Raw genomic sequence first — 24,070 nt, 5'->3', positions numbered from 1 at the left:
TCTAACCTGTTAATATAACCTCCTGAGTGTACAAACATAAAGCAGAGTGTGCCTGGTATGCAAAGCTGATGCCAGTCACTCTCTCTCACTGTTGATACATCATCACTACAGTTTGAGCATCGGTCTCCTTTGAAATTTGTGCACGTGAATTGATTTCTCAGCCTCATCCCTGCTGGAAAAATGAAGTGAGTTTGGTGCTTGAAAAGCTGAGCAACGCAGTCTGCACTATGAAGAATCTCACAGTGGTGCTAACTCTAACATGCCTCTGATCCTATACTGACAACACATATATGTTGGTGCCTCATCAAATGTGTAAAAGATGGGGACTCTGAAGCCCCTTTTTCCCACCAGACCTTCCTCTGCCCAACTTATCAGCCCTGATCCCTCTAAGGTGCAAGGAGTTGCTGCTCAGGTCAGATTTAGAGACTTTGTCAGGCCCCTGAGAGAGCAGGACAGCATGACTGTCCTTAGGAGCCCAAGTGACATTCTCCTTACTGTTTTTCCCCATTACCTGCATCCCAGCTAATGCCCTCTTCTCTTCACCCCTTCTGGGATAGGAGTATAGCTGGGACTACAGACCCAATCACCTTCCATTCTACTCCACAGGCTCAACCAACCTACTGGTACCAATAGTGAATTTGGTGATGACGTAGGTAGTGGGTTTTGAATGGAATAGAATGTATCACTTGTCTTCAAGTCTAAGCCATTTTTTTCTTTCTAAAGAAATTTTTTTAAATTCTTTCTTTAAATTCTTTCTTCCTAAAACCTCTGCTGGTAGAAAAAGGTATCTTTCCTCTTGCCCTGCCTCCCTTCACAATTCTGTTCACTTTTATTCCCCATGTACTCCAGCACTGGTTATGGTCATGGGAAAGTAACATGTTCACCAAGGCACAATGAACATGAAAGCATATAAACTTTTTTTTTTTTTCAGAATAGCAAGAGCTTTAATGGATAGTTACTAACCACTTCTTAGCTGATGACAGTTTTCTATCTTTTTCCAAGGGGTTCAAGCTAGCAGCAATTGTTACCCCACTGGATGAGGGGCAAGGGTTAACAGGATAAGGAATGGGTGTAGTACCTGACTCTCCAACTCCCCAATATGAGCCATTAGAACACTGTTGTGTGGAGATAATGGGCCATTAATGCTGAGGCAGGGCTATTAGTGCTAGGCCAGGGTCTCAGGCAGAAAATTTTTTTTCTTTTTTTCTTCATATTTTTGCCACTTTTTTACCTTACCCACTTATGCCCTAAAAATCTGTGTCAAATGGTTTCATTTAGGTTAGTCTGATTTTCTCAAATAAAATGTAATCTCTCCCTGAAAGCATGACTGATATTCTAGTTTCTTCCTGTATCTATTTTCTCCATAGCACCAACTACTAAATATTTGCTAAGTGAAATCATTTGCCTTTCACTTGGTATGGATAAATTAGTTACACCTTAAGCTTCCAATCTGTTCTCACTAGTCCAAATCAATAAACATACTTGGGTTCTTCCTGCCAACACAATTATACATACAAATGCAACATGGGTTCTGATGTTGTGAGAAAAGAGCTAGTTACAAAATGATCATCCCAGTGACTCAAAGTATAATTATATTAATATTTCCTAAGATTTTCTGGAAAACAAAAAATGTAAATTCCTTAAGACATAGACTCCCTAAAATTTACATGGAAACTCCAGTTTGATAAACATTGACTACTACACAAAATAACAGAGAACATAAATATAGTGGATGAAGAGGTAGCAAATATTCACACTATCAAAATATAGACATTACTTGACCTCCAAGGACCATAGTGAATTTTCATTAGGTAGAAAGAGATAGTCAGCTTGAGGAAGGACAAACCAGGGCAACAAAGGAAATCCGAGTCAGAGCTATTGACACAACTTCCCGAAGCTTCTTAATTCTTGCCTGAGTCACTAGTCTGGCCTCCCTCATAAAGCAGAACATGTATTCATAGAGTAGGCTCTGGAGCTAGACTGCCTCTAAATCCCAGTTCTATACACCAACTCTGGCCTTGCGACACTAACTGGACTTCTTTGAGCCTCTCTTTCCCCACCTACAGAATGGTGATTATAATAATTCCTTTATGTATGTGAATGGCACAGTGCCTGACACATGGTTAGCACTCAGAAAACTACCCTGGGGTCTTAATTCCTACTATTCATCCTAGTCTTCAGCCATTCTTCAGTACTCCCCGTCCAAAGAGAAGAGGATTCCTTCTCTTGCTTAGGTGAATTCATCTCTGCCCAGGACTCCACCACCCTTCCTGAACCTTAGAGACCTGCTCCACTGGTTGCCTCCTCCCTACTAATAGACACACCAATCAGCATCTTAAGGCCTTCTTCCATCTTAAAACCTCCTCCCTCAACACTGCGTCCCTCTCCATCTACTCTCCTACATCTCTCCTTCTTCTTCAGAGAAACTGATAGAAAAAGTGCTCTATCATTTTTCAAAGGCCAACTCATAAAAGGTGATCTCCAACTCGTACACTTCGATTCATTCTTCCACTACTACAGTTGAGAGTCTGACACACACATACACACACACTGAAATTGCTCTGAGAAAGGCTGACAATGCTTCTCTGATGCCAAATCCAATGTGATGTGTCACTGAAAATTATAAACTTGATAGCATGCTAGACTATTTTTTTTTAAAGAGAGAAAGAACGTGCACACATCAGGGAGGGGCAGAGGGAGAGAGAATCTTAAGCAGTCTCAACGCTCAGCATGGAGTCCAACGCAGGGCTCAATCTCATGACCATGAGATCATGAGCTGAGCTGAAATTAAGAGTTTGATGCTTAACTGACTGAAGCACCCAGGCACCCTGAACCCTCTCTCTTCTTGAAATGTTCTGTTCCTTAGGATTTTATGACATCACACTCCATTTATTTTCTTCCTTCCTCTTTGAGGAGTCCCTCTGAAGGCACCTTCTCTCTCCTTGTCCTCTCAACGATGATATTTTTCAGGACTCCAATTTCGGCCTTCTCATCTGTCTACTTGCACGCTGATTTCACTGCCTCCTGGAATGATGAGGATTCCTAAATTTCTATCTTTAATCTGGTTTCATTCTTGAACTCCAGATGACCAATCTTTAGCCCAATGCCTGTATATCTTCACCTGAACTTCCTACAAACATCTCAATTCAACACATCCCAAACTAAACTCATAATTTTCTTCTCCAAACCTGGTATTCCTCCTGCTTCCCTATGCCCACATCGTGCAAATTAAAACTCCATTTTTACATTTGGGAATGTGGTTTTTTGGATCCCAGGGAACACATGTACATACATACCTCAAAATCTTTGGTGGGCTTACTCAAAAGTATTTCAAGTGTTTTAAAGGGGCCCAGAAAAGAAAGGAATCTCTTTCCCTTTACCTCTATCTAAAAACAGACTCCTTTTTGTTTTATTTTGGTTTGGTTTGGTTTGGTTTTCCCAAGAAGTTTATTTGGGCAGACCTGGGGACAGGGAGGCTCTGAATCTAAAAGAAGGTGTTGGGCCTCTTGGTGGTGAAGCATAGCTTGTGCTGGCAACGTAGGACCCACGTGGGGCTGCAGGAACTTAATCTTACTGTCATCAAACTGCTTGACTGCTAGCTGGCAGCACTTGCTGGCTATAATCTCTTCCATCTTCAAGATCTGGATGGAGACGGCCCAGTGGGCAATGCCAGGTGCCCCATCTTGGCAGCACCAGGTAACAGTGCCTGCAGGGGTCAGGTCTGGGTACTCCCAGTATGTGTTGTGGATGCCACTGAGGGAGTCATAATGCAGCCAGATGCCAAAGGGGATTTCTAGAACACCTGTCCACAGAAGACAATTTCCCCTCAAGATTTCTTCAGCTTCTTCAGCGGAGACAAAAAGTACCAGAAGCAGGACTTAGCAACAACATGATTAGGTGCAAAGATTCACATGTGATAGAGAGAAGGAGTGCAGCATTTGAGTGTGGGCAGGCAGTACCCCACCACTGTGTACTCTTGCAGTGTGCCTAACGCCTTCATGGTGCACTCTCCACACTCGCCACCACCCAAGCTCAGCTCCCTTTTTAATGAGACCTACGTTTTTACTGCAACACTCACTCCCACTTCCTCTAAGAAGGCTTCCCTGAGACCCTGAGAACAAGTTGAAATGTCTCTCCTCCATGCCCTCAGAGTTCTCTGTTTCAACCACTGCATTGTTAAATATCTTAGTAATTTAGTATCCTTACTGCCAGTTAACAGAACTTTTCTCCCTCACCAGAATTTGAGGTCCTAAGAACTCTGTTTTAGTGATCTTAGTAAGTCCCAGTGCCTGACATACACTAATGATCAATAATGTTGGCAGAATAAATGAATGGCAAATATTACTAAAAACATGAACTAGGCAAGAGAGTAGAGGGTTTGAGTCAGAGGCCTAGCATGTTATCTCTGATTCTAACCATGTCTCACCATGTAACTATGAGCAAGTCCCTTCACTCCATAAGCCTACGTGTCTGAATCTTTCAAGGAAATCAGAACAGCAGTATCACCTCCCTCACAAGGCTTTTGACACGTAAAGTGAAGTCCATACCATTTCTTAGTATGTAACAGGTTCTAAAACACTCTTTGGTGACTCTCCTGAGGGTGGATAGAAGATAATGCAGCTGGGGAGGAAGGAGAGAGAGCAAACTTACAAAGGTTTACTTATGTGGTATAAATTCAAGTTCACATGTCTCCATTTTAAAAATGAAAACTGTCAAGACAATATGAATAACCTAAAACATGGTTGGCTAATTATATGTATATATATTTAATGCATATAAGAACTAGGGATTAGTGGGGCACCAGTGGGAGGAGGCACCTTAGTAAAAATATGGAGAAAATGTCTTTTCAGACATTTGTGGAGGCTAAGCTTTTTCAAGAGGTGGGAAGAAGGCTTAAAGACCTTGGGCATTATAATTTGTTTTCCTCCTGATAAAGTAATGATGCTATAATTAATCCAAATGGAATGAAAATGGTTAAAGTCACCAAGCAGCTCAGCATTCATTAGGGATTCAGGCTAAGGCAATGCACAAGCACTAATATTAACTATGGTCCTTAGCCTTTGGAGTTGGTAAGATGAACCCAGCCAGCTTCCTGCAAACCAAACACTTATACTAATTGAATAGAAACTTTCTGGGAAAAGAAAAAGAGGCAGCCAAATCTAAGAGACCTGTCAACTCCAGGGTCATCAGTGAAGTGATAACCAGAAAAGAGCTGAAATCAAAGGCTGTCTCTGCCTCCCCCTGCACACACTGTTCAGTGGGAGCCCATGGTGGTCACAGTTCCTTTAACAATATTTATAATGAAGGAACAACGTTGGAGATGTCAACCTTGATTATTCATAAAGCTTCCTCCTGCTCAGATCCACCCTGAGGCTAACTGTAAAAGTACCTGATTCCCAATTCTCAAACACAAAAGCATACAGAGCTTGAAAGAGGAGCTGACTAATAAAGTTTGCATATCCCTAAGAAAAAGAGCATACAAGGAAGAAGAAAAGGAATGGCAAGATTAAACAAAAACAGTAAGCTTGGATGGGAAATGATAAAAATTTTAAAAGGCAAGAACTTAAATCTGTTTTCTTTTACTTTTTTTTCTAATGTCCTTGTTCATTTACATTTCAGTATAAGCCATTTGGAGAGAACAGCTGTTTCATCTCTGGACTAGAAAGCTGAGGTGCTTTGAATACTTACTGTGGGAGCATAATGTTGCTAAACTCTGTTCTGCAGAGTGGTCTAGTGGCTTTAAACTGAGAGAAATGGCAGAGGAAAGCCTTCATTGCTGGTTCTATTAGACAAGGAGGTAACCAAAGCAGAGGCTTTGAGGACTCGCTTAGGCAGACTACACAGAGGAAGAGTCCAAGCCAGATCTGGAGTTCACATCCAGGCTCTCCTGTCCCCTCATTCTATGACCTAGTTATTCACTTAAGCATTCTTTCTCATTTATTTATCAGTTTCTTCATTTGTAAAATTGAAATAATAATATTACCTTCCTCCTAGGGTTACTGAGAACTTTTAATTAAATAAGGAAAATAAAGCCCAGAGTTGGGATTATAGTAGGTACTTAATAAATGTCACTTACTTGCTGTTATTACCAATCCTGACAAGATATGTCAAATACAAATTAAACTGTTTACCTTTGGATTTGGTGGTTTTAATAGAGGTATGGTTTGAGCTTATGGTAATAATTGATGTTGATTACAAAATATCCTAGCTCTCCTCTCCTGGCACATGCTAGACTAGGAGTATACTTCCTGGCCCTTTGTGGTTGGATGGGGTCACGTGACTAGTCTAGCCGTAGTTGTGAAAGGAAGTGCCGTATGTCACTTTGAGGCCAGAGTATTTAACTATCAGTGTAAAACCTTCCAGAACTCTTGTCCTATGGCCATGATAGTTGCAAATCTTCCAAATGATATCTATTCCATCCACCTGGGCTCTGAGGTGCACTTGACTTTTAGCTGACTTAAGATATTTTGGCAGTTCTGGAAACTCTAGGTTAGTAGTAGTTCTTCAAATATTGGTTCTGCCCCATTATCTCTTTTTCTTTTAAAGTTTACTTATTTACTTTGAGAGAGAGAGAAGGGAACGCACATGCCAGAGTGCACACATGTGAATGGGGGAAGGGCAGAGAGAATTCCAAGCAGGCTCTGCACTGTCAGCACAGAGCCTTACAGAGGGCTCGAACTCATGAACTGTGAGATTATGACCCGAGCCGAAACCAAGAGTCAGTCACTTAACAGAATGAACCACCCAGGCACCACTGCCCCATTATATCTCTTGCATGTGACCACAAAAGACTGAAATCAAAGCAAGAATAGAGGTATTCTTGCAGCAATTATTATAGTTAAAAATTAAAAACAATCTCAAGATTCATCAGTAAGAATATCATTTGAATTATATTCTTTCAGTGAAGTATTACATAGTTAAAATATGAAATATTACACAATAGTTAATATACTGAACCCATCATATATAAATAGACAGACCATAGACAAATCACAAAACCTAATAGCAATTAAAAAATATATATACCTTTTTGTAAATGCTTTCATGTAAATGTATACAGAAATGCTACATATGTTTAGAGACACATAAACATGTAGTTAGAAGTATAAAAAGTATGCATAAGATTGGTCAATAGAAAACCAGAATACAGAGGTTCTTTTTATTTTTTCAATGTTTATTTCTGAGAGAGGGAGACAGAGATAGAGTGTGAGCAGGGGAGGGCTCCCTGAAGCAGGCTCCAGGCTCTGAGCCGTCAGCACAGAGCCCAACACAGGGCTCAAACCCATCAACTATGAGATCATGACCTGAGCCAGTCAGAGGCTTTACCCAACTGAGCCACCCAGGTGTTCCTAAAGGTTGCTTCTGAAGGAAAATGAGAAATTGGGCTCAGTGATGAGTGTTAACTCTAAATATAACGTCATACTACTTTTTTTAAAAATGCAAAGAAATATGAAGCAATACTATAAAAACTGTAATTGTGTATGTTTAAAATGTCTTCTAATTTTTTAAGTAAGTGTGATACAATGAGCATATAAGGGTACATGCCAAGGCATGTTTCTGCTAAATAACAAAGTTCATAATCTTCTTTAAAAAGATATTTATTGGGGCACCTGCGTGGCTCAGTGGGTTGAGCGTCCGACTTCAGCTCATTTCGTGATCGCACAGTTTGTGAGTTCGAGCCCCATGCTGGACTCTGTGCTAACAGCTCAGAGCCTGGAGCCTATTTTGGATTCTGTGTCTCCCTCTCTCTCTGCCCCTCCCCTGCCCATGCTCTGTCTCTCTCTGTCTCTCTCTAAAAAATAAACATAAAAAAAATTTTTTTAAGATACTTATTATTTAGGTCCAGTCACTACAGAGATCCAAAACTACAGTAGGCTGACAAGACACAAGTTTGTCTTCTGTGATCACATCCTAAGATCCAGTGGTCCAGAGCTAGTGGCACTGCTCTGCCCATTCTCAACCCAGGGTTTCCATCTCTAGGTACAAGGTAGATACTCTAACACTCTCCATCACATCTACAGAACAGCCAATGGGAGAGGAAGAAAACGTCAAGAACAGAGTGCTTCATTCTTGTCATGGAACAACATTAAATTGCCATGAACTTTAATGCAGGACTACATCTTGTATGGAAATTTGAGAAATGTAGTCTCTGGCTGGGAAGCCATGTGTCTAGCTAACATTTGCAGTTCTATTATTAAAGGAAGAAGAGAAGAATGGATGTAGCTCACCACTAGCCGCCTGTGCCACAGGATGGACTACACAGAGCCACAACAGAGGTACGATAAGAGCATTTGCATAATGGGAAATTTGTCCTTCTGTCTTTAGGGGATCCAACCCCACAAACAGTCCCTGCTATATCTTTCTTTCCATAGCTTCCTAATTCTAGTCTTACTCAGTTGTTCTTCATTCTCCAAGCATAGTTTGTGGAGATTCAAAGATAGAATGACACAGACCCTGCCTACAAAAAACAAAACAAAACAAAACACCATTTTGATGTCTATGATCAGCATTAAAATTGCAGGATACATGGTTTAATCTGAAAGGGAGGATCTTAATCTCATGGGAGGATCCATGAGTCAGCCAGGGGAGTCTACGAAGACTTCGTTATAAAGTCTCTCCAGGCTTCACAGAGAATGTGGCTCTGGAATTAAGACTTGGAGGTTGAATAGGGAGCTGGTAGGGAGACAAATGAGGTTCTGACCAGGAGGAAATAAGATATGCAAACGTATGAGAATGAGAAACTTAATACATTCAGGAAAACAAAGATGTTCCACGTGCCTGTCAATTTACAAGGCAATGAGCCAAAGATGAAGCTGGTATGTTAGATGAGATCAGATCATGGTGAATCTTTCATTCATAAGGAGGAGTTCAGATTTCATCTTGCATATACAGAGGGAGCCACTAACAAATTTTGAACAAGGAAGGAAAAGGGGTTTATATTCAATTTGTTAGAGGACTCTGAAATCAATGTGGAGGATGGATCAGGATAGAGAGAAATCTAGTAATAGTTAATAAAGGCAGAGGAGACAGTTCTAGGGGACAGGAAGAGTCCAAGTCATGACGTATTTGAAGTCCCAGTAAATACTGGGACACAGTTGGACACACTGGAAGCTCAGCAAAGAGGTTCTGGCGTCCACGGTGTGCCACTCTTTTAGTTTGCAGTTTCTCAACTGGATAGAACACTAAGCCCCAACACTCAATTTATGCTTCTCATGGTGGCTGGTCTACCACTCTGTGACAGTCAATAATTCTAGTCTTCTGTGATCACAGTCTAAGATCCAGTGGTCCAGAGCTAGTGGCACTGCTCTGCCCATCCAGCTTGTGCTTCCCCTCACCCTAGTTAACTGGCCCCCTCCTTATACAGCATTGACAATGGCACAGGGCTGGGAATTCAAATCTAGTTAAACACCTTACTAATGGAGCAATGTCAGCCTGAAGGGAGACCTCTGGAATGTGTACCCAGCTCTGCATTTGGCCCTGTCATGATTAGCAGTTTTATAAGACAAGATGAAGGCAGGCAAGACATCTTTAACCAATTTCCAAATGACATGAAGACAACAGAGTTATGTTTGTGGATGTCAGCAGGAGAATCCAGGGAGAACTAAGTATGCTAAAATCAACAAAATAAAATGGACAAACATGGAAAAGCCTGTGAAATAAAGTTGTTCAAATAAATAAACTGCGAAAGTAAACTCATGGGGAAATACTGTTAAAGGTGTCTGCTACCCAGAATACTTAATTCTTATAAAACACTCTGGAAAACTTAATTCAGAACACAAAGACCACCGTTTCCTAGTGCTCAGTCAGCAAAACGAACCTGAATCCCCTTTCCAGGGAGATGGCTACACTTTAAATCAAATAGTCAATAATCTTCCTAGTTACTGTTCTATTTTACAGGGACTTCCACATTCACTCACCCTGTATTCTCAGGACACATAGTTACATTTCTCTGCAAATGCCTTTCTATGGGGCACCTGGGTGGCTCAGTCGGTTAAGTATCTAACTCTGGATTTCAGCTCAGGTCATGATCTCATGGTTTGAGACTGAGCCCTGTGACAGGCTCTGCAATGACAGCACAGGACCTGCTTGGGATTTTCTCTCTGCCCCTCCCCTGCTCATACCCTCTCTTTCTCTCTTAAAATAAACAAACATTTTTTTTAAAAAAAGAAAGAACTGCTATTTCATGTACCTGTTAATTTATGTATTTTTTTTAACGTTTTTTTATTTATTTTTGAGACAGAGAGAGACAGAGCATGAACGGGGGAGGGTCAGAGAGAGAGGGAGACACAGAATCGGAAGCAGGCTCCAGGCTCCAGGCCATCAGCCCAGAGCCCGACGCGGGGCTCGAACTCCCGGACCGCGAGATCGTGACCTGGCTGAAGTCAGACGCTCAACCGACTGCGCCACCCAGGCGCCCCTAATTTATGTATTTTTAAACTACTAATCAAGACTCAATGCAGTATCCAGACTATAATTTATCATCCTTATCTGATCACCCTTAGAGCACACTGTACTTCCTCAAAATTTTATCACCATTGTCATTCATTATTTCAGTAATTTTCAATATTTATAACTCCATGTCTGATTCCTTGCTCTATCTCCAGTGCCACGTACAGTGCCGGCACTTAGTAGGGGTGGAAAAATTATTTATATAGGGAGTGAAGAAATGAATGAAAAAATAAATGACAAACACCCAGCAAGAATGGTAACGTGTTTTACTAACACAACATAATGTCAAGTATCTTTCTTGTCTAAATTTTTCATGATGGGAAACTGAATTCTTTTGGTCACTAATTGGTCATAATCACTAGTGTCCATATTGTCAGCTGTTTCTAGTGAATTAAGCTATATACCTCTAGGCACCTGCAATAAATGGCTTGCCTATCAAAGTTGCCAAAAAAATATGTAATATTGTCACATTCCCTCCTACAATGCAAATTCTCCTTGTATAAAATAGATATTCCAGGGGAGAAAAACTTAGTTCCTGATTTCTTTCTCCTTATACTTAAGGCATGAAAAAATGACTATTTGTTATACCAGGCCTGATTTAGCTATGAATAGGATGAAAGGTGAAAATAGAGAGGGTCAGGAGGTAATTCAGAGAATGCAGACAGAATATAGGGGAAGCTAATTGCATCAATTCTCTTTGAAGCAGCTCCTATTTTATTACAGATACCACAGGCAGCTGGTGATTTTGTTCTGCTGTTACACTCAACTACAGCAATCAAAAATTCTTTCTGCTGAACTTTCATTGAGGATTCCGCATAGTGTAAGTGTGGGCCATTTTATTTTCACAGTGGTCTAATTAAGGTGTTTCCTTTCACATTTGTTCTGTCAACTGTACCATAAAAAGCTACCATTTAAAATTTTTGCAATCAATTCTACTGCCCTAATAGGAGGAAAATGTGATTTAGAAATTAATGTCATGCAGGATTGATGAACAAGTTGTCAGCAACCTATTTCAAAATTCATTTTATAGAAACAACCTGGGTGTTTGCCCACTGAGAGATTAAAAAGAGAATTTCTCCACCAATTAGCTAAATTTCATAATTCTTAAAAGGCCAAAATTTTAGCTTTCCACCACCACTATTCAGCAGATCCAACAAATGATTTCAGAAGATAACCAATTCTTCCCCTTCAGACTGACATGGGCAGAGAGAAAGGAGCTGTTCTACCCTCAGGAGGATTAACTCACTAATTGAGCATCCAAAGCTTCACATAACATCCAACATCAAGCAAGTATCCCAGCTATTGCCACTCTTGGCAACATAAAGGGAGGACTATCTTACTTTCACTGTACAGTTAGTTTAGCATACCTTTCGTGTTTTGTTCCGTTACAAATATGGAAGTTGATTACTCTGTAAATACAGTCTTTTATTTTTTTAATTCATTTCACATTTGGGTTACTTTAATTCTTGATTTGTGAGAAAACAAAATTTTCAATATCATTGCAGTTGATTTTTGGTTTTAAAAACTCTCCCTCGGGGCACCTGGGTGACTCAGTCGGTTAAGCGGCCGACTTCGGCTCAGGTCATGATCTCGCGGTCCGTGAGTTCGAGCCCCGCGTCGGGCTCTGGGCTGACAGCTCGGAGCCTGGAGCCTGTTTCGGATTCTGTGTCTCCCTCTCTCTGACCCTCCCCCATTCATGCTCTGTCTCTCTCTGTCTCAAAAATAAATAAACGTTAAAAAAAAAATTTTTTTTTTTTTTGGGGCGCCTGGGTGGCGCAGTCGGTTAAGCGTCCGACTTCAGCCAGGTCACGATCTCGCGGTCCGGGAGTTCGAGCCCCGCGTCGGGCTCTGGGCTGATGGCTCAGAGCCTGGAGCCTGTTTCCGATTCTGTGTCTCCCTCTCTCTCTGCCCCTCCCCCGTTCATGCTCTGTCTCTCTCTGTCCCAAAAATAAATAAACGTTGAAAAAAAAAAAATTTAAAAAAAAAAAAATTTTTTTTTAAAACTCTCCCTCACTTCTTATTTTCCTCTTAAAACATCTTTTTCCAAAAAAATTTTTTAATTTGTCTTATGTTAACAAGTAGAAACCACATTCCTAAGTAGATGGGCAGCAAGGAAAGTAGGTAAATCTTCCTCCATTATGTAAGTGCTAGAGAGCAGAGTTGTCAAGTGTTTCACTGCTAGGGCAGGTCTGAATAGCCATAAACACTCAAGACAGAAAAAAGGATTTCAGGGGCCCCCGGGTGGCTGAGTCAGTTAAGCTCAGGTCATGATCTCATGGTTCCTGAGTTTGAGCCCTGTGTCGGGCTCTGTGCTGACAGCTCAGAGCCTGGAGCCTGCTTCGGCTTTTGTGTCTCCCTCTCTCTCTGCCCCTCCTCTGCTCCTGCTTGGTATCTCTCCCTCTCTCAAAAATAAACATTAAAAATTAAAAAAAAAATATTTCAGTTTGATTTTTCTATAAAAACCTGTCAGAATAATCCAAAATTAGGAAACTATACAAAATTCTCAGTTATCACTCAAAAATAAAGTCCCAACCACAACCTAGAAAGGCAGACTTTTTTTTCCTTAAAGAAACATATTATGTGGGGGCACCTGGCTGGCTCAGTCAGAAGAGCACCAACTGTTGATCTCAGGGTCATGAGTTCAAGCCCCACATTGAACATGGAGCCTACTCAAAAATAAACAAATAAAATAAAGTGGAGATAAGCTACACTGGGATGGAAGAGAAAACAAGAATTTAGATTCCTTTTGACATCCATGATGACCTAGACGCCTAAAGGACGCTCTTTGACATTTTTAATCCCAGTTCCCTAGAAGCAAAATATATAAGTATCCATAGGAGAAAACAAAGAAAGGGAATAAAAACAATCATTTCATCCCAACACTATTATCCTAAGCCATAAAATGGCTAGTCAGGAGGCAATCCACATTTTAACCACTTTTGGCAACAGATGGTTCTAAATGTGACTAATTTTCCTCAACATTTAACAGCAACATCAGAAATTAAACATGTTACAGAAACCATTAGGTTCCGTCCCACCCGTTACTATCAGTGTTGTCTATTAGGAAAATCATATCCATTAACATATTTACATTAATTGAAGGAAGAAGCTTGAAGGAAAGAAAAGAATTAGCTATCACTAAACATTCTAAAGTAAAGGCTAGGCTCTTCCTTTTCCAATTCAAACCCAATACCTGCTTGCTGACCCCACTTCCTGTTTGACCAAGAAGGTTGGTGGATCATGTTGGGGTTTTAAAGTAAGTTTTTGTAGCTAGAATCCTGATCCATTCCAAGAAGCTAGAATTCCACCTCAGGTGAATAAAATATCCTGCTTATAAATGTCTTGGTCTATTAAATATTAAGAAGGCTTGAAGCAGCAATTCCATCTCCAATCCTGGTTTTGTCTGAACCTACAGCAAACAGTTGAGGAAGAATGCAGATTTACACACGGAAAGAACTCCTCCTAGTGGCTCGCTCAGCCACGTTTCAATGTACAAGCCTAGGCAAGTACTGACTTTGCTGACCTTTCTCAACTAGACAGCCTGCGTGAAAATCATTTTCCCAAAGCCCTTTCTTCTGCTGTAGGACTTTGGATTCCACAAGAATGTGAAGCATTTATAAAGGCTTTTTCTGAAAACCTTTTCGCCAAAGATATGATCATTATTATCTCCTGTCCTTCCTTCTTAAGAGATATATTAAAGATGCTCTATGAGTAAGGAAATATATGAATATCATATTATCACCTTAAAACATCAATATCAAAATGAGCAAAAGAACTATGGTGTCACCAACCACTCTCAACAAGAAGTCCTTCAAGCGGCCCTGGGTGGCTCAGTCGGTTAAGCATCAGACTCTTGATTTCAGCTCAGGTCATGATCTCACAGTTCCTGAGTTTGAGCCCCACATCAGGCTCTGTGCTGACAGCACATACCCTGCTTGGGATTCTGTCTCTGTCTCTCTCTCTCTCTCTCTCTCTCTCTCTCTGCCCCTCCCTCACTCATGTTTGTTTTCTCTCTCCCCCCCCCCAACTTCTTCCCTTCCTCCCTCCCTCAAAAATAACATTTAAAAAAAGAAGTTCTTCAAGAAAGGACCACAGAAATACAATTCTAAGAGAGTATTATGAAAAAACTATATGCCAACAAATTGGACAACTCAGAAGAAATGGATAAACTCCTAGAAACATCAACTACCAAAACTGAAACAGGAAGAAATAGAAAATTTGAACAGACTGATAGACAGCAAAGAAGTTGAGTCAGTAATCAAAAAACTGCCAACAAACAAAGGCCCAGGACCAGATGGCTTTACAGGCAAATTCTACAGTTAATACCTATTCTTCTTCAACTATTCCAGAAAATAGAAAAGGAAGGCAAACTTCCAAATTTATTCCATGAGGCCACCATTACCCTAACACCAAAACCAGATAAAGACACTACTAAACAAGAGAATTACAGGCCAGTATCTCTGATGAACATAGATGCATAAATTCTCAACAAAATACTAGCCAAATGAAACCAACAGTACATTAAGAAAATTCATTTACCATGACCAAGTGGGATTTATTCCTGGGATGCCAGGGTGGTTCAATATTCACAAATTAATGTGATATATCACATCAATAAGCAAAAGGGTAAGAACCATATGATCATTTCAACAGATGCAGAAAAAGCACTTGACAAAGTATAACATTCATTCATGATAAAAACCTCAACAAAGTAGATTTAGAAGGAACATACCTCAATCTGATAAATGCCACATATGAAAAACCCACAGCAAACATCACCCTTAAAGAAGAAAAACTGAGATCTCTTCTAAGGTCAGAAACAAGAGACGATATCCACTCTCACCACTTTTATTCAACATAGTACTGAAGTCCTAGACACAGCCATCAGATGATGAAAAAAAATAAATAAAAGGCATCCAAATTGGTAAGGAAGAAGTAAAGCTTTCACAATCTGCAGATGACATGATACTCTATATAGAAAACCTGGAAGACTCCATCAAAACCTGCTAGAATTGATCAATTAGTTCAGCAAAGTTATAGGATCCAAAAATCAATGTACAGATATCTATTGCTTTTCTATAATCCAGCAATGAAGCAAAAGAAAGAGAAATTAAGAAACATTTCATTTATAATTGCACCGAAAATAATAAGATACCTAAGAATGAGTTTAACCAAAACAAGTGAAAGACCTGAACCCTGAAAACTATAAAACACTGATCAAACAAAATGAAGATGACATAAAGAAATGGAAAGATGTTCCATGGGTTGGAAGAACACTGTTAAAATGTCTATACAACTCAAAGCAATCTGCAGGTTTAATGCAATCCCTATCAAAATACCAATAGCATTTTTCACCACACTAGAACAAAAAATCTTAAAATTTGTATGGAACCACAAAAGACCCCAAATAGCAAAAGCAATCTTGAAAAAGAAAAGCTGGAGACATCATAATTCTGGACTTCAGGCTACCTTACAAAGCTATAGTAACCAAAACAGTATGATACTGGACCAAAAACAGACACACAGGTCAATGAAATTTAATAGAAAATCTAGAAATAAATCCACAATTATATAGTCAGTTAATTTCCAAAAAGGAGGAAAGAATATCCAGTGGGAAAAAGACAAATGGTGTTGGCAAAATAGGACAGCAAAATGCAAAACAATGAAACTGGACCACTTTCTTACACCATACACAAAAATAAATTCAAAATGGATTAAAGACCTAAATGTGAGACCCAAAACCATAAAAACACAGGCAGTAAGTTCTTTGACATCAGCTGTAGCAACTTCTTTCTAGATATGTCTAGATGTGTCTTCCGAAGCAAGGTTTTTCCCTAACACAAGCAAAAATAAACTATTGGGACTACATCAAAATAAAAATCTTCTGGGGCGCCTGGGTGGCGCAGACGGTTAAGCGTCCGACTTCAGCCAGGTCACGATCTCGCGGTCCGTGAGTTCGAGCCCCGCGTCGGGCTCTGGGCTGATGGCTCAGAGCCTGGAGCCTGTTTCCGATTCTGTGTCTCCCTCTCTCTCTGCCCCTCCCCCGTTCATGCTCTGTCTCTCTCTGTCCCCAAAATAAATAAACGTTGAAAAAAAAATTTTTTTAAAAAAAAAGAAAAAAAAAGAAAAATCTTCTGCACAGCAAAGGAAACAATCAACAAAACTAAAAGGCAACCTTCGGAATGGGAGAATCTATTTGCAAATGACATATCCACTAAAGGGTTAGTATCCAAAATCTATAAAGAACTTACCAAACTCAACACCCAAAACCTTTTTCTTGCCTAATGCTATAAAACACGGTACTCACATAAGTCTGAACCCTTTTGTTGCCAATTTTAAAAATGGGCAGAAGACATGAATAGACATTTCTCTAAAGAAGACATTCAAATAGCCAACAGACACATGTAAAGATCTCCAACATAATTCATCATCAAGGAAATGCAAATGAAAACCTCACTGAGCTATTACTTCACACCTGTCAGAATGGCTAAAATAAAAAACACAAGAAATAACAGGTGTTGTTGGCAAGGATGTGGAAAAAAAAGAACACTCGTACACTGTTGGTGGAAATACAAACTGGTACAGCCACTGTGGAAAACGATATGGAGGTCCTAAAAAAGTTAAAAATAGAACCATGTTATGACCCAGCAGTTGCATCACTGGATATTTACCCAAAGAATACAAGAACATTAATTCAAAGGGATACATGCATCCCTAGGTTTATAGCGGCATGTGTAATAGCTAAAATATGGAAACAATCCAAGTGTCTATCAAATAATGAATAGATAAAATGTGTATACACACACACACACACACATGCACACACACATAATGGAATATTATTTGGACATAAAAAAAATGAAATGTTGCCATTTGCAACAACATGGATGGAGCTAGAGAGTATAATGCTAAGCGAAGTCAGAGAAAGACAAATGCTGTATGAATTAATTCATAGGTGGAATTTAAGAAACCAAAAAAGCAAAGGGAAAAATGAGAGGGGGAGGGCAAACCAAGTTACAGACTCTTAACTACAGAGAACAAACTAATGGTTATGGGGGGCGGGGGGGAGTAGGATGGGTAAAACAGGTGATGGGGATTAGAGAGTGCACTTGTTCTGATAAGCACTGGGTGTTTTGTGGAAGTATTGAATCACTATATTGTACACCTGAAACTAATATAACACTGTATGTTAACTAACAGGAATTAAAATAAAAACATACATACATGCATATATGCGAAGGCACAGAGCTACAGAGTCCTGAGAAGGGAGACTGGATTGTGGGAGAGGACAGGGAGCCTGTCTAAACTGCCTGAGCTAAAGATCTTGAGATCTGAGAAGATGGAGAATGAAAGGGGAATGACCAAAAGCTTTAAATTCATAAAGAGCAAAGACAGCATAAACATGAGATTGTTCACAAAATGTTAGAATTGGGGAAGGTGTGAAAAGACGGGCAATTTTAGTATTACAGACACACATTTAGGATAGAACACTGCTTTCCACAGTAAACTAATGGAATTAATTTGTTCAAACCTCCCCCCACCCCTTTTGGTTATGATTAAATGGACTAATACCTGTAAAGTTCTAACGGTATAGTAAGTGATCAATAAATACTTATTGTTATCATCATCAATTCCTTCCAACAAATTAAAAGATCCTTACAGACTGGGATGTTATCTCACTCCCATTTTAACTGCCCTGCAGTACTCAGCCCATTGCCCTGCACATGGGATGTGTGCTGGAAAACAGTGAACAACTAGTTCTCCAGAGGGGGGGAAAACTCTTGATTCATAGGGATAGCCAGGTTCCATGGTGTAAATATGCCCACTGTGGCCAATTTCAAGTAACCAAGATGATGTCGCTGAAAGTGGTGTTGGGAAGAGATGCACATAATCAGTTCTTAGAGGTTGTAAAATCAATCCAGCCCATCACTGGATGCACTCAGTAAGTAATTATGGAATTGAAAATGGATCCAGACTTCAAGTGATTTTATACCATGGCCAGCCAAGAGCCAGTAGCATCCATTCACCATCACCTGCACTATCAATAAAATAACCGAGTTTTTCTCCCAACCAAGAGTTTTATCTCACTGCCTCTCAGAGTACATTGTTACTAAGCAATTCTAAGTGTAACTTTATTAAGAAAACCCTCTAACATGATAAATGTAAAGTGTATGCACCAATAAAAAAAAGTAAGAGTCATAGTATTTACTGTTGCCAATAAAATGTAAAACATACTGCGGGTTAATAAATCAGTAACACTCAGGGCGCCTGGGTGGCTCAGTCAGTTAAGTGTCTGACTTTGGCTCAGGTCATGATCTCGTGGCTTGTGAGTTTGAGCCCCACGTCAGACTGTGCTGACAGCTCGGAGCCTGGAGCCTGCTTCCAATTCTGTGTCCCTCTCTTGCTCTGCCTCTCTCTCACTCGTTCTCTCTCTCTCTCTCATAAACATTAAAAAATTTTTAAAAAATAAACCAATAACACTTAATAACTAATAAATAATATGAATCACTCCAAAGCAGAAACCATAAAGCTTTAGAGCACTTTTCAAATTCTCAATTAATGTAGTTATTTATCTTGAAGATGTTTTTCTTTTACACAGGCTTACAGCCTAGTCAGCCTTAACTAGTCCAGCATCAACTCCTCCTACCTCCCCCACTGCTGGTCAAGTCCTGCTTCCAGCCCTTCCCAAGACAAGCTGTCTCAGCCACTTGGGCCACCTGTGGAAGGTCACCCATGGGTGGCTCTGTCCCCTGCCCATTGCTCACTGAGCTCTTTCTATCCCTATCAAAAGCAGAGCTACTGCTCTGCTTTTCGGCTTAGTAAAATTAGTCTCTGAATCAAGTGGAATCTTTGTTTTATTTTCCTTCTCTTTCAAAATCAGCCTCAGTTTTGGTTGCTTTCATCTGAGAAGAAGCCCTGTTTTTTTCTCATCTCCATTTCAATTTGCTCAGTCTTTCAGGGTCTTTTCTCTCTCAACCTCCACTCACTCAACCTCTGTCCATCTGTGAGTGTGTATGTATGACCTTAATCAGAATGCCTCCTTTGGCAAGAGCTGTCCTTAAAATAAAAAGCTTCTCTCAGTTAATGCCTCATTACCTGAACTCTTTCCTCCAAGAAAAGTCTGCATACTTTGGGAAGAAACAGTCATGGTCTGCCTGCATACCATGTCTCTTAGTTCCACTCACAACCTCTCGGCACCTGTCAGAACATCTTTCTTTCTCATCCCAGTTAGAATGGCCCATACCTCTCCTACCCTTCAAGATGACACATAGCTTTCTAAGTCCAACAGACAACCATGACTGCAAAAACCAAACTGACCAATTTAATCAAATAAAATGTTCATGAGCTGAGATTAATATCAGAGGCATTCACAAAAGACTATATATCTTATTTCAGCAGGTTTATTGTCACTAATATCAAGTGATGTGATGTTAACTAAGTGATGTGATTGTCACTTACATCAAGTGATTCATCAATGGACCTGTCTACAAATCATTCAATCCCATCAAGAAAGCTTCTACACCCTTGCTTTCCTTAGCAGAAATAAATCCATTGTTCAATGTATGTGTTGAGACATGAAGCACCTGGGTGGCTCAGTCAGTTGAGCGCCCAACTCTTGATTTTAGCTCAGGTCATGATCTCACAGTCATGGGATGGAGCCCTGCCTTAGGCTCTACACTGAGAGTGTGCATCCTGCTCGGGATTCATTCATTCATTCATTCATTCTCTCTCTCTCTCTCTCTCTCTCTCTCTCTCTCTCTCTCTCTCTCTCTCCCCCCTCCCTCGCTCTCATGCATGTGCATGCATTCTCTTGCTCTCTTTCAAAACAAATAAACATGACAAAAAATTTAAAAATATATTTATGTGTTGAGGCAAATTAATTCTTCTCCCTCTGGACAAGTCCTGCATGAGAGCTCTATGATAACAAATATTACGCAAATGCTTTAAAATACAGTGTCTTATTTTTAGCAGTCATTAAAAGCATTTTTTTAAATTGATGAATTTTGAGGTCTGCACAAGCATGAAGAATAATGGAACAAACTTATGAAGAAGCTCGACAAGGGAGAATCCAGGCTTTATCAGAATCTGTAATTTGGGAGCCTCTATTTAAGAAAACGTAATAAATACAAAATTAGGTACAAAAGAAAATATTTTAAAAGGCTATGTGCAGGGCCCCTGGGTAGCTCAGTCAGTTTAGTATCTGACTCTTGATTTCAGCTTGGATCATGATCTCAAGGTTGTGAGATCATGCCCCACGTCACTCTCTATGTTGACAGCACAGACCCTGCTTAGGATATTCTCATTCTCTCTCTTTCTCTTTCTCTTTCTCTTTCTCTTTCTCTTTCTCTCTCTCTCTCTCTCTCTCTCTCTCTCTCTCCCTCTCTCTCTCTCCCTCTCTCTCTCCCTCCCTCCCACCCCCTAAAAATAAACTTTAAAAAAATTTTTTTAACTAACGGTGTGTGCAAGTGAGGAATCCTTTAAGTTCCATAAGCTTCACAGTAATCCACTTTCCAACTAGGTTTTCCTAAAAGTGAACCCCAACCAGTTCTTTCTGCATGTTAATCTCATTACATAGGGAAGCCTACTCAATCGTACCAGTGTTCTGACAAAGGTACTAGTTTCCAGCTTCTTTGTGTAATTGAGGAAACCCTGGCCAAAAAGTGCTGACTGACTTTCCCAAGGTCATACTGCCATGGAGGACCAAACCAAGACCCAGCTCAGCACATTATGGTTGGCCAATAGACAACATGAAGTCCTAAGACCCAAAGAATATTTATAAATCTTACTTCTACCTTTTCTAAACATTACTTTTATTCCATCCTACATTTCTTAAGAAAAACAGGCATAAAAGTAAGAGTGTTTATTTTAAAGTGAACACAAATTTGGACCTTGAAGTTGCACAGCAGATACTCCATCATTAGGTCTTATGTTTTCATCCCCAATTGCTCCAATTCAATCCTCCCCAACAAAATGAGCTCCTTTATGAGTCATGACCAAATGGGTTTTGAGTGGATGAAAGTTATAGCTGCTGGTTGTGGGGTTCTCCAAATCATGAAGTTCAGATCATTTCAAATGTCAAACTGGCACTTAACAGGCAACAGCTGAGAATCTGACTTGATTTTATTTTGGAGTAAAATCCTCTCCAAGCTAAGGTATTATTCTATAATTCCTCACATTACCTAGAAGTGTCATCAAATAGAAAATAAAGATATTTTTCACATCCTTAAGTAATTCAGAAACATTGGGGATGATCCTTCTAATGTGGAAGGCTCAGGAATAAAGTTGCTCACTTTCAATGGGGGCATTAACTTCCTTAGGACTCAGAGGCCTTCAGGTGCAAGGAAATAGGTAATTTAACAAATGGATACCAAGGCAGCAAGAGTTAATGTACTTAACATATTTACCACCAAATATCATTTAAAACTGAAATTAATGCCACAAAGAACTGTGCAAGCATCCATTAAGCTAATCAAGAATGTTTACCAAATGTACTGCACTTCATATACCACCCCCCTCACACACACACACACACACACACACACACACACACACACCCAGTGTGACTACGGCGCTAGTACTGTTTTATTACAACATAGAAGAGAGACCTCAAAACTGGTTTGTCAATGACAACCCTATTTTCAAAACAATTTAAAAACAGCTTATTTGTCTGACAATTAAGATGTAATTGTTCCCCTCTCCTCAGCTCATGTGCACTCTCTCCCTCTCTCTCTCAAAAAAAGATTTATTTGTTAAAAGCCAGTAACTAGGAAAAAAGAAACCGAAGGAGAAAAGCATTGTCTTCCTAAGTGCTGGCTGGCACTTCTAGAGAACTAAAGGCCCTACTGCCTTAGCTATCTCTTTCCTCTAACACACTTTCCCAGTTTTTGTCTAGAGCCATGCTCCATGGAATAGTGTGGGCCATCTAGGAGAAGTCTGAAGAGACTAATGAATAGGGAACCCAAAGTCAGGCTCATGTAAACTTCTTTGAATTGAACAGGCCCCAGATGCAATAGAATCTCAGAAGTCCTATCACTCCCCTAGGACCTAAATTTGGTATGGTATGGGGATATTTTGAGCCTTTTTTTAAATTTTATTTTAACTTGTTTTATTTTTTTTTAATTTACATCCAAATTAGTCAGCATATAGTGCAACAATGATTTCAGAAGTAGATTCCTTAGTTCCCCTTACCGATTTAGCCCATCCCCCCCTCCCACAACCCTCAGTTTGTTCTCCATATTTATGAGTCTCTTCTGTTTTGTTCCCCTCCCTGTTTTTATTTTTGTTTCCCTTCCCTTATGTTCATCTGTTTTGCCTCTTAAAGTCCTCATATGAGTGAAGTCCTATGATTTTTGTCTTTTCCTGACTAATTTCCCTTAGCATAATACCCTCCAATTATAAAAGCCATTATTTTTTCAAGAATCCAAAAGACCTCCTTGGAGGTCAATTAAACTCTTTGAGCATCACTTATTCTTTTTTTTTTTTTTTAATTTTTTTTTCAACGTTTATTTATTTTTTGGGGGACAGAGAGAGACAGAGCATGAACGGGGGAGGGGCAGAGAGAGAGGGAGACCCAGAATCGGAAACAGGCTCCAGGCTCTGAGCCATCAGCCCAGAGCCTGACGCGGGGCTCGAACTCACGGACCGCGAGATCGTGACCTGGCTGAAGTCGGACGCTCAACCGACTGCGCCACCCAGGCGCCCCGAGCATCACTTATTCTTTTCCTTCAAATATTTACTGGAAATCTACCAAGTCCCAGACAATGGGGTAGGAGTTCTATGTATAGACTGTCTCTAATCTTTGACTGCCATGTTTAGTCTTTTGACTCCAGGACTAGTATAGTATCTGGCACATAGTAAGTGGCTCAAAAATGGAAGTCATCATCACCATCACTCTTGTTAATAGTACAAAGGTTCACAAATGACATAAAATTCAGCACGTTTTACAGGTGTGCTCCTGTAGAGCTCATGGAATGCTTAAGTCCTGCTCCTGGCAGCTGTCAACCTCCAAAGCAATGGTTTAATGGTTTAGAGAGTAGGACATAGTGAATGATTTCATCAGAGCTTTCTCCCTCACAATTTTCCACATAAGCAGTAAAAGCATGTTACCATGAAGCTAAAATGAGTTAAACTGTTAGCTCAGTCGGTTAAGCATCTGACATCAGCTCAGGTCATGATTTCACGGGTTTGTTAGCTCAAGGCCCACATCAGGCAGCTCAGCACCTGCTTCAGACTTTCTGTCTCTGTCTCTCTCTCTGTCCCTCCCCTGCTTGCTTGCTCTCTTTCTCTCTCTCTCTCAAAAATAAAAATTTAAAATAAAACAGGTTTAACTGTTAACAGAAAAACTATTCTTGTGTTTCTCAATGGAAATCTACAGTGCAAGTGTAAAGGAAACCAACATATTTCATACTATTTCTAAGTCAAATTTTAAAAGGAAATTTAATTAAGAACATGATGGTTTTAACCATGACATCTCTGAGACTCCTCCATGCCTCACTCCTCTGCATTAGACAATTCATATCCATCAATTTACTCAAATCTTACCACCCCCTCTTATGAGGTTACTGGCTTTATTTCCCACTTTACAGATGAAGAAATGAAGTCTCAGACTATCATGAGGCCA

The 24,070-nt window shown here is 40.0% G+C and overlaps 1 pseudogene; it reads right to left on the bottom strand.

The window, feature by feature from the left end:
• Nucleotides 1-3,428: 3,428 nt before the first annotated feature.
• LOC123582163 lies at nucleotides 3,429-4,000 on the bottom strand (annotated as a pseudogene).
• Nucleotides 4,001-24,070: the final 20,070 nt, after the last annotated feature.

Source organism: Leopardus geoffroyi, chromosome B3 (genome assembly GCF_018350155.1).
Source record: "Leopardus geoffroyi isolate Oge1 chromosome B3, O.geoffroyi_Oge1_pat1.0, whole genome shotgun sequence".
NCBI classification, from domain to species: domain Eukaryota; kingdom Metazoa; phylum Chordata; class Mammalia; order Carnivora; family Felidae; genus Leopardus; species Leopardus geoffroyi.
The sequence above is the reverse complement of the archived record's forward strand: the minus strand, read 5'-3'. Positions and strand labels throughout refer to the sequence as shown.